Source organism: Arvicanthis niloticus, chromosome 13, assembly GCF_011762505.2.
Source record: "Arvicanthis niloticus isolate mArvNil1 chromosome 13, mArvNil1.pat.X, whole genome shotgun sequence".
NCBI lineage: Eukaryota > Metazoa > Chordata > Mammalia > Rodentia > Muridae > Arvicanthis > Arvicanthis niloticus.
The window spans coordinates 68,440,460-68,458,281 of NC_047670.1; positions in this window are offsets into that span (position 1 = coordinate 68,440,460).

The window sequence follows — 17,822 nt, forward strand, 5'->3', positions numbered from 1 at the left end:
TATACAAATACACATATATACACATACATGTGTGTGTGTGTGTGTGTGGAGGCTGTGGTCCACCTCATCCAATAATGGCTGTTTACTAATGAAAGTTCCAAGAAACCGGTAGTTTTTCGGTTCACAAAGCCAAATGTCTCAGAGGGACTTCAGTATATCCTGGAATCCCAAAGAAGTAGACTCTAATGTTTGTGCAGAAATGAACTTCCTAGCAAGAGCAAGAGTAAGCAGGCAAAGAGTGAAACCTTCCTCCTACCATGTCCTTTATATAAACTGCCAGCAGAAGGCGAGACCCAGATTAGAGGTTAATCTTCTCACCTCAAAGATCCAGATTGGAAATGGTTCTTCACATTTCAAATGATTTAATTAGGAAAAAGAATCCATCACAGGAAAAAGAATCCACCCAGTCATTTGTGTCTTAGTTAATTCCATATGTAGTCAAATTGACAACCAAGACTAGCCATCACAACAGTCTTCTCAAGCCTGCTGACCCACAAGAAAGAAGAGCCTCAAATAGCCAGATGAAAAAAAGCATTAACTTTTACTTTGAAGGAATTATTCTCAAGTTTTCCTTTTCTTTTTTCCTGGAGTGAAGAACTTTACACAAGCAGAGAAAAGTACTCCAGGAACAGGAAACTAGTGGCAGAGTGGAAATCATGGATACTGCCATTAATATGTCCACTCTTACTTCCTGAGCCTGGGGAAAGATGCTAGGGAAAGATCACCTCACATTGTGTGCTGATTCTAGCATTTGGAGCCTTTTGCAAAAGCTTGCTCCATTTCCTCAAGGTGTTGCCACCCATATGGCATTGTAACTGAGTCTTCAAAAGTCTATTTCACTATTTTGTCACCTAACTGCCTCAGGTGGTGGCACATATGGCAACCCCATGAGTGTTGTTAGCTTTGGCTCATCTCCACAGGTTTTTTTTTTTTCCTGTAAAGTACATTCTTGGACAGAAGCAATGTTGCATGGTACACCATAATAGTAGATAAAGCATTCAGTTAGTTCACTGACTCTAGTTTTGGCATAAACAATGCATCCAGGGAAGGCAGATCCATATTCAGAGTCAGTTCTTATTCTAATAAACACAAAACACTCTCTTCCATGATGAAAGTAATCACTGTAAGCCACTAAGTAACTAGCTGAATCTCCTGGGGGAACCATGGTATGCATGCAGCTGATTATTACTGCCTTATATCCCTAGAAGGTTAGAGGCTCAGCCAGGTCTACTTTTGAGAGAGCCTGTACCTGCCACTGTGGTTGATGGATATGTTTTGTTCATGGACATACTGTTTGACAGCAACTGTAGCTGGGGAAGGAGGTTGACTGTCATCTCCAGAACTGGTCATTCTATCCAGTTACTTAGGAAAATACCCCTATGGGCAAGGTTACCTTTGTCTGAGCAGTCATGTGCGACACAAATAACTTGAACTTCTTTTCCACTTAGGATGTCTCCCCATAGCTATTTCCCAAGTTCCACTGTTTCTGATTTTCCAAATCCTTCTGTCTAAATCCCTGATCATCATGCTAAATTGTTTATAACATTCTCCAGACACATGTGCACAGTGCATACCTGCACACATGCAATCACATCCATAAAGAGTTTCACCGCTTCTATTTTACTCCTATAGAGAAAGTATGTATCTAGCTGGTGCCATATGTTTGCACAAGTCAGACCATTGTGATTGCTGCATTAGCCCTGCCATCCATGACACTTCCTGTCTCATCTTGATTTGGTAGTTGAATACCAACCCGAGAACCAAGCACTTCCTTTGCACTGCATCAACTTCCATGGGAAACTTGCTCCTACACTGAAGAGCATCACAGAGCTGTTGAAAGGTACTTGAAGGTACCCTTACTGTTGTACAGAACTATCTATTTATATCTCTCTCTGCATATATATATATATATATATATATGTGTGTGTGTGTGTGTGTGTGTGTTTATAAGTATATGTAACTTATATATGACCAATAGTGGCATAATATATATATGAAACATAAAGATATAAGTTATAAGATATTATATATTACAAATTACAGATTATACATTATATACTCTACATTATACATTATATATTATATATTATATGTTGTGTAATGTGTGACTTGTGATGTGTGATACATATACAATATACAGTATACAATATAGAATATGTAATACATAATATGTAATACTTAATATGTACTACATAATATGTAATCTAATCTATAGAATCTACAGAATCTACAAAATCTATATAATATATGCAATACATATAATACATATAATACATATAATACATATAATACATATAATACATATAATACATATAATACATATAATACATATAATACATATAATACATATAATACATATAATACATATAATACATATAATACATATAATACATATAATACAATACACATAATACATATAATACATATAATACATATAATACATATAATACATATAATATATATAATATATCATATAATACATACAATATATATGTGATATGTGATATATATATGACATATGACACAATAGAACACATAACATATAATATATAATATATAATACATATGCTATATATAATATAGGGTGTGTATATACATACATATATGTGTGTATATGTATGTATGTGTGTGTATATATATATATTATAATATATATATAATGTCAATGGTAGCAACAACTTTCCCAGGTTCTGAAGTCATATAAACAAACTCATAGAGACATCTATCCTACTCCATTGGAATAAAAGGAAAATCCAAATTCCGGAAATCAACAGAGTCCTGTTACTATTGAAGTACCAGACACCAGTTTATTTTTTAAATTGGCTTTTCCATCATCATCTGGAGGAGAAAACTCTGAGTAACATCATTATAAACATCTCTGAGAAAGCATGATTACTATTATTTACCATAAAGCCAAACAACATGTTTAATATTTGCAGAGACATGAGGTAATACGTCCTGCATCTGTAATACTAGAGGATGCAATTCCAAAGGTACATTATAGATGGGACTGTGCTCTTCCAGCAGAGAGCGTGGACTAATTTTGGCCTGTGTATCAGTCAACCAATTAAACAAACATGCTGAATTTCTCATGCTAAAAGATCAAATGTAAAAATCTCTCTTTAGTGGGGACATATCAATAAATTTGACCTGATCCTTTTACTATTTCCCACACACTAAGCATCCATTTTCACACATGTTCTCTGACTTTCTTCCTGTTTGAATTAGAAGACTCAGGAGAGTGTAGTCTGAGAGTGTTCTCTGAGAGTATAGCACACTTCTTCATGGGTCATTCTATGCCACTATTGTCCATAGATCCCAAAGGGGTCTGCTGGCTCTTTTGTTGAGTAATAGCACTCAATAGATGAAAAGCATTATGTCACTGTTCATGGGAGGCTGCTACCATTCATTGACTGCCATTTGAGGGAGGAGATGTATAGGCTTAGAATTTTTTTTCAAAATCTACTTTATTTAGGGTTTTTAAATCCTTCAACCTCCCATCTAACTCACCAACCAGAGTTAGGGGGAAAAAAAGAAGGTTAATAGGAAAAGGGTGTTGTGGATCTGTTTAGAAGTAGTTCCTTGGGGATGAATCCACTCTTCATTGTTAAGATACCAGAACTCCAGTTCAATAGTAAACACCAAACACAAATCAGTAGTGGTGGCATGATCCAGCAGAAACAGCAAGACCCCGCCGAATTGGCACAAGTCAATGGAAGTGCCCAGAATTAGCCAGAATACCACGAGAAGTTCTTTGGCATGTTGCTGTTGATGAAATAAAGACCAACGAAGACTTTCGAAGATCAATGGAACATTTGCATGGGGTAGCAATGCAAGAGAATCCTCTTAGTGTTTGTGAAGTTCCATTTATATTCTTTCTAAACATCAAGTGCCCTCTCTCAAGTGTCTGATTTCAGCAAAACATCACTTGCCCTTTCACGAGACAACATCCAGAAAAACATCACGTGACACAACTGAGTTATTAAAGAAACCAGAAATTTCCACTTCAGAAACGTTAGTGTTCAAGGGATGGTGAGACTACTTCTGGCTTGGAAAAGCAAGATCTCCTCCACTAATGAAGAAGGCCCACCACAACTTAGGGATGCCATGTCTCCATCTTCAACAGGATTTCCCAGTACATTTCCATCTTGGTACCTAGGAGCTCACTCTTCCCCTGTGAATGCTCTAACTCTGTGTACCCTTCAAGACTGGCACTTTCCCTTTCATTGCAACTCACCCTATAAAGCAGGAAATGGGCTTGAAATTGATTTTCATTGACTCAGTCTTGTATCTCTAGAAAATATGGCTCTCGCTCAGGCCATGTCCAGAGGCTTTGGAATATTTTTGCAGCACTTGAGCTCAGAATCAAAATTCTGAATACATTTTTCCCACTCTTCCTGGGACATTAGGAATGTCGAACAAATAGAACTACATCACAGTTTTTAAAGATAGTTGGTGAGGACCATCCAGTGTGCTTTATAAATCTGCAAAGAGTTAATGGCTTTAGACTACAAGTGCTCTCTTTCTCTTGGAGATGGGGCCATCATTATTTGCATAAATCTAATCAAACTAGAGATACAATACAAAAAAAAAACAAAACCTAGCATTAATCCAGAAAATTCATCCTTGTTCTTCTCTTCCTCTGGAACTGTTCTCAACACCAACCTCTGTATTAGAGTTTTTCAGAGAAACAGCAATAGTACGAGAAAGGGTATGTGGATAGGTAGGTACAGATTGTATAGACTTTTTTAAAATGAATTATCTCATGTGATTTTGAAGGCAAATGTCTTTACGTTGAAGGTTCAAGAAAGCTGGTGATGCAGATGCAGACAAAGTGCAAATCCTGAGAAACAAAGAAACCAGAGGTGTGAGTTTAAAGGTATCCTGACGTCTGTAAGCAGGAAAAAGGTATGTGATCTAGCATAAGGAGAGATCCAATTCACCCTTTCTGTTATTTTGCTTTCGGTGGGTCTTCAATGCAGTTGACATCATTCACATACGTGAGGCTCAATTTCTATATTCAGTCTATGGGCTCAAATGCTAATATCTTGTATAAGCACCCTCCAAAATACCAGGAAAGAGCAGTTACCAGCTACTTGAGCACCCTTTAGCTCACAATTTTTGATACGTAGAATTATTACAGACCTTGTAATACTGTTTACTTAACTGTGGTAGCTGTTGTATCTAACACAATAGACAGTAGTAATTACAATTCATAGTTAACTCTGTCTTCAGCTAGCCTTCTTATTCAGGATTTTTGGGAACCACAACAATGATAAAGAGAATTTGCAAAGTATTTTGAGTGGCTTATCACTAATAAGATTTGTTTTCTGAAAAATTCTGGTTTTTTTTTTTTTTTTAAATGAATAATGACCACTAAGATAGTCATGGAGTAGATAGATTCTTTATGTCTTCAAATTCCAGAATGAAGAAGAGGTCTTTGAAAGGAACAATGAAATAAAACAGGGACTTTCAAGTAGTATCTTTACCAAGGATTTGGGCAGAATCTTCCGCTGGCTTGGACCTAAAGGTTCAGACTGTGGCATTGTGAACGTCAATATTCCCACCAGTGGGGCTGAGATTGGCAGTGCATTTGGGGGAGAGAAGCACACTGCACACCGGTGGTGGCCGGGAATCTGGCAGCGACGCCTGGAAGCAGTACATGCGGAGATCTACATGTACCATCAACTACGGCATGGCCCTCCCTCTGGCTCAGGGAATCAAGTTTGGGTGGTGCTGGGTCAGCTTGGCATCACTTAGCCATTCCTTCGGCTGCTCTGAAGAAGCCTAAGAGGACTCTGATTTGCCCTGGATAAATGATGGCTTTGAGGACAGCAGTGACTAATCCCCAGTGATCCCAGACCCCTGACTAAATCAAGATATTTATCAAAAATTCAAAATTAAATATTAACAATCTAGCTACATAGTAAAAGATAAAAAAAAAAGATAGTCATGGAGTGGAGTAGCTATTCATTTGGACTTGTAAGTAGGGTCACACCGAGAATTTATATTGGATCCCTGGACAGAAAAATAATATATACTTTTTTTTATTTGAGTTCATAGGTTTTGACTGAATAAATTCGTAGCATCTCCTAAATGGTATAAAATGATATTTATTCTTAGTTAAATTAGAAAGAGACTAAAATGTCATTCTTCACTTTTATCTTCTTAGCCATGAGTTATATTTGGAGAAGTACAGTCTCTCCATGCCAGCTTCTGCTCTTTCTAATGTGTGTATTGCGTATCCACAAAGAGTGATCGGAACTCCTGCCTGCGGAAGCTCTGGTGGCCGTGACAGCATCAACATGCTTTCATCTGTGATATGGAGATAATCCACATGTGAAAGCATTTGGTGCCTCAGCTTGTTTTGAATGACAGGAACACAATAGGTTCTCCTAAGCATTAACATTCTACAGTAACAGCACATTGTCATTCTTTGTCTGATCCTGGCTCCCACAAATTCTTCTCAACAGTTTCAAATTCCGATCAAAAAATTGAGAGAATGACACCTCAAAGCTATAACGTGGAAACGGATTAGGTGGAGCTCTAAACCGCTGAACAAGTGATGTAAAAGTCTCATTTATATCCTCCCGAGAGAATCTTTACTGACAGGTAGAAAACAAAGGCTCTCCAGCTCACAGGCTATTTGCACACCTAAATCCCATATGTATTTTGACTCTTGGAGTATTAGCCTTTTCTGTCCTTTATCAGGTTTTGCTTCATAATGCTGCTTGGCAAACTGTCTCGGAAAGGTTGGGAGGAGGACAATTCTATATTATTTTGCATTTAAAATTAAAGATGGCTCATATTTTTTCCTGTTATCACTCATGTTAGAGCATTTTACTTCGCCTCTCTCTCTCTCTCTCTCTCTCTCTCTCTCTCTCTCTCTCTCTCTCCCTGTGTGTGTGTTTATCTATATGTACATTATATGCTTGCAAGTCCCTGTGGAGGACAGAAGAAAAGCAAAGGAGGTTTTGTGTGTGTGTGTGTGTTTTGTTTGTTTATTTAGACAAAAACAAGACCAAAACCCAGCCCAAAAGTAACTAAAACCTGTAGCTCTGTGCCTGGCATTCAGAACATGTGGCATCATGACAGGAGCTCTAGCAGGCATGGGGAGCCCTTGCATAGGTAGATTCATGCCTGTGGCTTTTATAAACATCTTCGTTGTCCTAAGGTATCTTTGCATTGTAGATTCCACTCTCAAAGCTTTATGCTTTATGTTCTTGGGGCCTGCTTGCAGATATGTTGACCCTGATATCTTATCTGGTTATCTCAGGATAACCTTTGTAATTTGGAGGGAAGCCTCCATGGTACCTTACTACTTGCATTCTTCCTACACATAGAAACCAGTTTCCTGTAGGAAAAGCCAATGTCTGGCATAGTCAGTGCTGAGAAAACTGAAACACAGCTCCACACAGCCACTGGATGAGTTCCTTTAATTCTCTAGAGTCTTGGATTCAAGCTAACCTGGTACTTCTGGCTTTGATGCTGAAAAGAGTATCAGGCATAGCCAGTATAAAGCGGAATCAGACATTTTATTAACCAGATTAAGAAAGACATTGTCTCCAGAGTGAAAGCGTGAGGGTGGGCTTCCCTGAGGGAGGGGAGCTACATGTTGAGTGTCCTGGTGGTGGCTGTGTTGATGTGAGGAAGCTCTCTGGAATTCCAAAGCTTACCAGGTTTCTGGAGACCTTATTCTCCTCAACCTCTCTCTGTCCTGCTCTCTTGATAACTGAGATTACAGGGTGGCTCAGGGGGTTCCTGGAACTGGATTACAATCTGGTAAAACTAATCCCAAGAGCTTCTAGTGTTTCCCAAGTGGTTTAGGACACGATTCTCATTGTAAACGAGTATCTGGTGAGGTTCCTAGAAAATTGTAGCTATAAAGCTGGGAGAGAGAAAGGCTCCAGAAGTTGATAAATATCCTGGAGTTCATGCAGTGCTCCTGGTGGGAGGGGCCTACCATGCAAATCACTGAAGTGAGGGACTTCTGCATATCCACAGTCAGACTTGCAGCCCCCTTGAACCTTGTCCAGGGTAGCTTGTGGCATGTGGGTGGCTGAACTTCTGGAAACTCTCTCCTAGGTGAGCAAGGACACCACAGGGTCTCTCTCTTTACAAAATTAAAGCCCTTTAAATGAGTTTATACTTTCATGTCTTGAAGCTGAGATAGAAGATGGGGGAATGTAGCCAATTCCTGAGCTACCCCAGGAATCAATCCTAGCATAGCATCTGCTTTCTCTTTAAAGGCATGAATAATATTAAGGCGCACCCTCCTGATCGACAACTTTCCACTTGCTTCTCTACCACACCATACGTGTTTCAGATCCTCCCATTCTGCACTTTATTCCCAGTACCCACGCCACAGTTCAAATATTGGGATGTTGTGAAATCACCTCTACCAAATAGATCAGTCCATCATCTTTAAACCTAGGCACAAAATTTCAGGCCAGGGACAAAACATAGGGAACCCATTCCACAGAGTGTTACACAGCTGGACTCTAGCAAACTCCCATCTAAGCTGCCTATCCAGCTGAAGCCCCCTGAGCCCAGCCTGTACCTCCCACTTCTTCCTCTAAGCTCACATCAAAATTTCCCTTTAAACTCTGCTTGCTGCCTACACAGCTCCTCCATCCCACTTCCCCAAACATTTCCAAATCCCTCCCACGAATCCATTGCAAAGGCTTCAGAAGCAGATTGTCAGAGTTAGCCATAGCAACAATCCCACTTCTCTGGGATTCAATCTTTCAGTATTGGTTTCATTATCATGGTGAACGACTTGCTGACACATCTCTTCGGTGAGGTAGGCTTTACTCTGGCTCATGCCATCAGGGGGATGGCCCTGGCTGCGTGTTGAAAGAATGTCAGAGAGAAAGTGAGTTGATCACAATGACATTTTGGGAACTTGCCTTGATGACGAGTCCCGTCACCCTTATCTTTCTCAGTTAATTAAGATTCTAGAGTATCCCAGGACTCCCTCAGACATTTGCTGATGTCATCCCTTCTAGCTGTTTTACAGTGGCCAAGTAAGTATTTTTTTCTAATTCCCGAGCCCTTCTCTTTTCTTAAATAAGGATCTACTGTTTTTGTTTTTGTTTTTGTTTTTTTTTTTTTAATGTATATGTGTGAGTGCCTTCATGTATGCCTGTGCACCGTGTGCATGCCTGGAGCCTGAAGAGATCTTGAAAATGCATCAGATGCCCTGGAACTGGAGTTGCAGGTAGTTGTGAGCTGCCCTTGTGGATGCAGCGAACTAAGCTCTGCCCCTCTGCAAGAGCAGGAAGCACTCTTAACCACCGAAGCACCTCTCCAGCTACTTCTTAACCCTCAAGATTGTGTGGGCGTATCATGTGGGAGCACGACACCCACAGATGGTCTATAAGAAAGCATTTGCTCTCCCAGTCAGTTGCTTGTCTCACTTAAGGAATTATCAGCAAATTGAGGAGAGACGTTGTTTTATTTTTCTTTGTATTCTCACTGTCTCACATCAAAGGTGGCTTGAAGAAAATACTCAACAAATATTTACTGAATGACAGGTGTGAATAATTACTAAGGTCCTTGAACGTCTCTACACTCTATACTGTTTAGACTTTCTGAACTACTGAACTTAGTAGTCAGAAAGAGCAGATTTCTCTCCATCATGCGCTCCACTCTATTTTCATATTAAATCTAACTATGTAAGGACAAAAGCATTTCTAGCATCAAGGCATTTGGCCACACAAATCCAGACTCTTTCTTGGCACCTAACTTATGGCGCATGTAGCTGAGAAAGGTCGTGTTCACAGCACTTTCCGTCTGTAGGGTGGCTGCCTGCAAGTCTCTCAGAGTTCTTACTGAAGTTGGTTTCAAGTTTGGTGATATGAATCTTAGAACACTTTAGTTATGCAAAGATGAGAAATGGTTAGGGCAGGGACTGCAGAGGTGGCTCAGTGGTTATCAGCACTTATTTTATTTCAGAGGACCTGGTGTCGGTTTGCAGTTCCCACGAGGTGGCTTACAACCACCCATAACTCTAGTTTCAGGGGATCTGATGCCCTCTTCTGATCTCTGTGGGCACCAGGCAAGCACATGATATACATACACACAGGCAAAACACTTTAATTAATTAATTAAACAAAAAGTAAATGAATAAACCTAAAAGCTTTGTTTAAATGAATGGTTGTCTCTCAACCCTGGGTGAAATGCCCTAGTTTAAGAACGCATTGTTATAATGTCAGCTTTGGTTTCAAGGAGTTATGTGATAGAGAGGGATCAGAGGAAATCACATCAAGAATTCTTTCTTTCTCTTGGGCTTTGAAGGTCTCTGGAGGAAATTCCACTGCATGTTAAACAAACCGTGTGTCCAGATGCCGGTGTGGGTTTCTTCTAGCTCTTGTTATATCTCCAAATTTCAGTTTCCAAAGTATTTAATCTCTAAACAGTATTCAAAGGGTCCTGGTTTTAAAACAAAACAAAACAAAACAAACCCCTTTTTCCTTCTTCCTGAGGTGAGCCAAACAGAATAGATGCTTACAGTGGGGGAACTGGAATGTAAGGATCGAATGGGGAGGGGAAGGAACACAGGGGAGAGGAGAGACATATAATGAATGACAGCTAAAACTAAGAACCATTTTAGGGGTCCTATGGAAACCTGATTCAATAGATGTTTCCTATAATATATAAATGTATGAAGGCAATCTTGATGAAATTATTAAATAGCCCCAGTTGGCCATCTCTCATCACTAAATAAAGCTCCAATTACCAGAAATGGGTCACATCTAATTGAGGTGTTGACCAAAGGGTCCCCATAGTAACCTCCAAACAACCTAATTTATTGCCAGAGCTATTGATTGTTCTCTGCAAACTGATGGTGAGGTCCTATTGCTGAAGGCAATACCTGAATGACTCATTGAACACAGAGAAGCCAAGCTGGTGCCAACCCACAGCCTTCACCCCTAAGAATTAGTGTCCGTGGTAGTGGAAGGTGCACTGCTTACTACTAAAGGAGAAAGGTAAGCACCAACACAGCAGAAAAACCTCCACTGCACAACGGTGATGACACTCCTTCAAGATGCAGTAGTGCAGCAGTGCACTTCATAGTGCAATAGTGGAAAAGCTGTGGAAGTAACCAAGTGAATCTGATTAGATTTACCATTCACACCATGAGATGGAATCCATCCCCAGTGCTGCTCAGATGGCCAAGAACCTGAAACCTGAAACTATGCTAGGTACCTGGGGGATATGAAACACTACTGTTCTCTTAAAGGAATATATCAATAACATGACTCCTAAGGATGTTCCGCTACACTCATAGATCAGTGCCTTACTCAAACATCATCCAAGATGCTCCTTCCTGCTGCAGAAGGGAATTTAAACAGAGATCCACAACTGGACAATGAGCAAAGAACAGAAGACTTTGGAATACTCGGTCGTAAAAAGAGTGTCTCTCTCCATCAAATCCCTACCCCACCATCTACCCCCAAGGCTCAGGCAACTTTAAAGAAGAGGAGAGGTAAGGCTTCTAAGAGCCAGAGGGGGTGGAGGACACCAAGGAAACAAGCCCTTCTAAACTCCGAAGCAGCACAGATGCACATATTGAGTAGAGACCGTAGCAAGGTGCACAGGGCCTGTGTGGGTCCCCAACACTGGGAGAAGTGGACACAAGCTCCCACCTCTAACTCAGAAAATTTATCCAATTGGTAACCACTCACAAATGAAAATTTAGTTTCTTCAAGCGTGTCTCACTGGGGACACAAACTCTTCTTGAGGGCAGGCCCCATGACCTGTAGCAGCCGTAGCTTCTTTGGAGGCTCTTGTCCCATAATTTTTTATTTTTATTTATTTTTATTTATTTTTGGTTAGCTATTTGTTGTTTATAGATCTGTTGCAAATATACTATGGCTTCTGGTTTTGTGTTTTTACAGGATTTATTTGTGTGTGAGCATGTGGTGTATCTGCACCTAAATGTGTTTCTTGTGCTTATTCTTCGTCTTTTCTTCTTGTTGTTTATCTTGTCCTAGTTTTTCTGTCTTTGTTTTCTTCTTCTCCTTCGGTCTCCTCCTCCTTTTCCTCTTCCTCCTCCCCCTCCTCTTTCTTCTTCTTCTTTTCCTCTAGATGCCTGTTTTTGTTTTTGTTTTCTAAGAGACAGAATTGGTGTGGTTTCGGATGGCAAGGTAGGTTGGGGGAATCATGGAGGAGATGGGGGGAAGGGAAACTAATCAGAAATTATATATAAAAAATTATTTCAATGACAGAATAATAGAAAGAGAAAACCCTAAAAAATTTTAAATTTTATTATTATTAATTTTTAAATTATTTTATTTATTTACATTCAGCCGTTGCCCCCTCCCACAGTCCCTCATCCCATTCTCCCTCCCCCTTGCCTCTGAGAGGGTGCGCTTTCCTTCCCTGGGGCCTCAAGTCTCTAGAGGATTAAGCACATCTTCTCTCACTGAGGACGGACCAGGCAGTCCTCTGCTATATATGTGCCAGGGGCCTCAGACCAGCCCATGTATGCTGCCTGATTGGTGGCTCAGTCTCTGGAAGCTCCCTGTGGTCCAGGTTAGCTGAGACTGCCAGTTGTTTCTTCACTTATTGGTAAAGCACTATTTAGCCATTACACTGATATTTGTCAAACTCACCTTTTATGCCTACTGACTGTATAGCCTGATTGACCTACATATTCTAGGAGTTACCTTTACAATCATTCATTCTGCTGTGAATAGGGTCCTGCATATTTTATCTGGAGGGCTAGAATGTCAAGACAACTGCCTAAGTGACGAGTTAAACTGAGGTTGGGAGCTGCTTCCTATCAACCTATAAATCTCTCCTCTTTTACAGAACCCATTTAGCTCTGCAATTATTAACTTCTTGGCAAGAAGTTGTCACTGCCCTCACATTAGCGCATCACTAAGATAAGGAATCTCCCTGCCATCTGCTGGAAATTTAACCTCAGCATGCAGATATCTAACAAAAGTCTCCTCTGCTTTCCAGTTACTGGAGCCAAGGGAGAACATCTTCCAAGCTGGATGCTCGGTCCCTCCCAGGAACTAGATGCAGGGATATTGAGTCTGTTTGTGTGAAACTGGACAGTCACCAAGAGCTGGATTTAGAGTCCCTGCCAGGGACAACAAAAGCCAAACCTAGAGAGCCCATCTAAGAAAAAGGTAGAAGCAAGGCGGAGCGGAGTCATGGGAGATGTGGCTAGTGGGACAAAGAATCAAAGTGGCCACATGCTCACCTTTTGGACCAACTGAAATCCAAGCACACTGCTAGCGCCCTCTTTCCTTGAGATTCTCCAATGTATCTCAACAAACAAATTTGCACAGTGAATGAGGTTGTGTTTCTTGCTTGGATTGCTCTTTGTACCATATTGAGACTTTAAAAACAAATAAACGTCCATATGGGGAAAAATTTCAGTCACTAAAGACAAAAAAAGACATGCAAGACATTGCCTCTTGCACCTTCATTTTGGCGTTTGATATTTTTCCTCATAAATAATAAGGACCAAACACTATAGGAGGCAAGTTCAAGAGAAAGGGGTTTGTCTTTGATGTTTTATTTCTTTTTTAAAGACATATATTTTAAAAATTATTATTTGAGAAGTTCATACATGTATACAGTCTACCTCCCGCCCAAAGCGCCAAGTCCCTACAGAGGCTCCCTCTCACATTTTTTTCAACCTAATGTATTTATTCATACTCACTGAGTACAGCTGCTGTTTCCGGTAATGTCCATGCGTGTAGAGCGATCTATTTTTTTTTTTTCTGGACAAGACAAACCCTTTCCCACACATGCACTTCTGGGCCCGTTGATCCATCAACCACCTTATAGAGGTACTTTCCTTGACTTTTTAAACCTAGAGAACTTCTACCCCCATCTTTCTCCTTTTGACCATAGGATGTTTCAGAAAAAAAAAATCTGCTGAACTTACTTACCTAAAGAGAATATATTAAAACTACATAAACTATAACCCTCTGTAACTATATGTTGAGAAATTCCTCCTCCTTTAACAGTATCCAAAATATTGACACAGTGGGAATCTCAGACTCATAATTTCAGTTGGTACAAGGGCATATGCTTAGGGGCCTCGGTCTTGTGGACATGTTTGAAATCACTGTGCAGAGGTAGATTCACTTTTTTTTCTGTTTTAAGGGTTGTTCTGACTTGAGGCATGTCTATGACAGTGTGTGGAATGTGCATATTTGAGAAGAGACCACCCTGACTGTTTGGATTAATGTCTGTATCCAGTTTAGCAACATAGGGCTGGAGAGTTCAGTTATTATGAGGTCATCTCTAGTGTGGGGCTCTGCATACATTTCAAGGCTAAAGGACAGAGTATTTGTCTTCTTTTCTCTGTGCTCTGGAAGATTCTTTGAAATGTAATATTTTCTTTTAAGTGGACACATCATCAAAAATGAGCCAGCTAGTTGACAGATAGCTTGCATATGCTTGTCTGTAAATACACTCATAGCATACAACTATTCAAAATGCCAGAGTTGTTTTCTCAAAATTTAATTTTGCATAGTTCTGGTAATTAACTCACTGTCAAACTCTGCATAAATTTGAATTGCTTCAGTCTGTAGTTTCCAAGCTTTTAGAAAGCTTGAATGGAGATCAAACAAAAGCTTTCAACCTCATGAATGCAAATGACAAGAGAAGAGCAACTTCACTTTTTTTTCCATCATGTAATCAATAAAACCTTATAAATTTGTAAACAGAGCTGTCAGATCTCTGAATTTATATTATTGATAGACTCGAGGTAGCCTGCAAGATCACAGAAAAAGAGGTGAAATTTGTGGGGTTCTTTTGCTCTTAAACTCATCTAGACCCAAGTTAACCTGGGTGTGTTAAGACCCATTTATTTTAAGGCATCATGTCACAATTTCCTGTAACTGAAAAATTATGCCAAAAAGTCTCTACTTAACTCCTTACTGCAGAGTAGGGCACAGTAAAAGACAGAAATGGAGTGCTAAACCCTGGTGAGTGACATGAATATGAAATATTTACATACTGTATACAAGAGCAGGATTTCAATTGCAGTTCTTTGACTTTGAGTCTCTAGTAGTTTATAGCACCCAGAGTGTCTCATGCTAGGCACCCCCCCCCAAAAAAAAAACACAAAACAACCTTTATTAAAAGGATCCAGGCAGGCATTGTTTGGGGTTTTGATTGCTAAATAGTTTCAAGAAATGCCGAACCCCAGAATATCTTATATTACTTTAATCAATCCAGACATTGTGATTTAGTGTTACTGGAGAAAAACATCCAGGATCCTTTGAACATACCTCTTGATTGAAGCTGAGTTGAGTTGAGTTGAGTTGAGTTGAGGAGAAGGAATCTGGTCTTTTCCTCCTGTCAGTTTTGAAAGGTTTCTGTTCTCTGTGGTTAGATGTGTCCCTGGCATGTTTTCCTCTCTGAGAGACTGAATAGCAGCATTCATCCTGTCAGAACTTTATGCCTAGGACTATAAAGTAGAAGCTTATAATGTACAGTTTGCTCCCAGACTCAAAGGAGTATAGATATCTAGTGTTCACTTCAGACATGAACTGGAGACTACATAGAGAGCGGCTCATTAACACTGGAAAACAAAATGGTGGCCAAATAAGACTCATGTTGAGAGAGAAATTGTCAATAATATTTATAATTTTGTCTGTTTATCATTTGCTTCATTTTGCTAAAAAGATGACAAAATATACTGCAATCTCTCTGCATATGGCTTGATTTCCCATTTAGAAAAATCCTTCAACTAAAATAGTTGGGTAAAGAGTATAAATAAAATTAAAGTCTGAGTTTTCTTAAACCTGCCAGTTAAAAAGTTTGCTCTCTCTTCAGTCCTTCCCTCTACCCCCCCCCCCATCCCCAGTATGTCAGCTAAGGACTGGCTTATTCCCATTGCCTACTTCTAAGCTTTCCTATCTTGCCAGAAGTCATTTTTCTGTTCTCTCCTTTAGTCCCTCTCTGGGCATTTTCGACATTCCTTAGCAAAGTTTGAGGATCCTCCACAGAAGCCCAGACTGTATGCACACCGATTGCTGAGAGAATGGAGGGACAGAGTAACCTTCTGACTTCTCCAAGAGCACAGCTTTGGCTTCTCCTCCAATATTCAGTTTGCATTTCTCTGGTACAAGCCCAGGGTGTGCACGGTTGGACAGGTCTTACCCACTGAACTAGCTGTCACACCTCCTGTCTTTCTCCTCTGAAAGTACAGATGTGACGAGAAAGAGCCAAAGCTAGCCATTCTCAACTTGCTACCTTTTTCTACTTCCTCTTGGTCTTAAATGTCACCTCACATCCATGTAAGACTTTTGGCATTTATTTCCCCGATATCATCAACTGCTTGCTGTAACTCAGGCAGTAACCTCATTTTCTCACACTGAAGGAAATTTCTTCCATAAATTAATTCCAAATACACCACAAAGTTTGTGAAAGTTGATTTAAAAGAAGATGCCATTTTGTCATTCCCTTGAAGAGAAAGGAAAAAAAAACCTTCTAGAAGCTGCAGCAACTTCTTTGTATGGTGAGTATTCCTGTCTTCCCTTCAGGTCCCCTCTGGATCACAGTGACTCCTGCTGCTGAGACATCTTGGATTGGTGGGACCCCTTCCAGTCCCTCCTTTAAGTCTCAGTCTAAAAGATTCTTCATGTACTATAGTGGTACTATGAAAGTACCATATTCTGTGCTGTGGGTTTGTCCTTCTTATTTTAGACCAGGGGAAGATAAAATAACCTTACAGAATGTACTATCAAGGGGCACTTATCTATGCTTCATAACTATATTTTCATAGCAGATACAGCAATTACAGTCAGACATTTATCCCAAAGTAACCAGAGAGGGACACTGAAGCAGGAGGACAGATTCTGCTTGACATGTAGCATCTTATCATATACATAATATCAGCTCTCGTTTCAAGTGGCTCCTGCCTATTGGTAGGGCTACATTTGCATCTCTTTTAGATTTTCCTATGAATAACTCAATGCTTGCCATAGTTTAGTTTTAGCATCATTTTAGGAGTCATGAGACATAATGGTATTGTGTATGGTGCACATATAAACACTGTTTTTTCTCCAAAACATCATATGAGTTTTAAGTGTACAAAAAAATCATATAATTTCAAGAATATAGTCCCTATAATAAAATAGGAGAGCAATAACCTGAATCAAAAGGCTTGTTTTTCCTCTCTTTTATGGAAGTATGTTCATTTTTCTATGTTATCAGAGTGCCAGAAGAATGGTTGTCAGCATTAAATTTATACAGCAAAACTTGGGCAATTTATTGTGAGTTAGGAATGTCATTTTAAAGCGTAGTTTAGTACTTAACAGAAACAGAAATCTTTTTTAAAAAGCTAGTTCAAATAATTTCTGAGTTTCTATAGTAATCCAATTGACACTATAATTTGTGAAAACAGAGAAGACTCAACATCATGCTGCCTATAAAGTACACAATTTTGGTTTTACAGAACTGAACAGGTTGAAAGCTAAAGATTGGAAGAAATTATACCAAACAAGTAGAAACCATTAGAGACCCATAAAGGCACTATTTGTGCCTTATCAACGAGACACAAGTAGACTAATACATCAATATGTCTCTAGTAATAAAAGAGAATTTTAAAATTATAAAATTGTCAAGCATGAAACAAAAATCTATTGAATTAAGGAAATAAACATAATATTGAACCCAAATAATTTAAATTTCAATGTCCCACTCTCAATCAAGTAGGGCAATCAGATAGACAATCAATAAGGCTGTCATAGAATTCAACAAGAATATAAACCAACTTAGTCCATCAAGTGTCTCCAGAACAATAACAGAATACATATTTTTTTTCAAGTACACATGGAAAT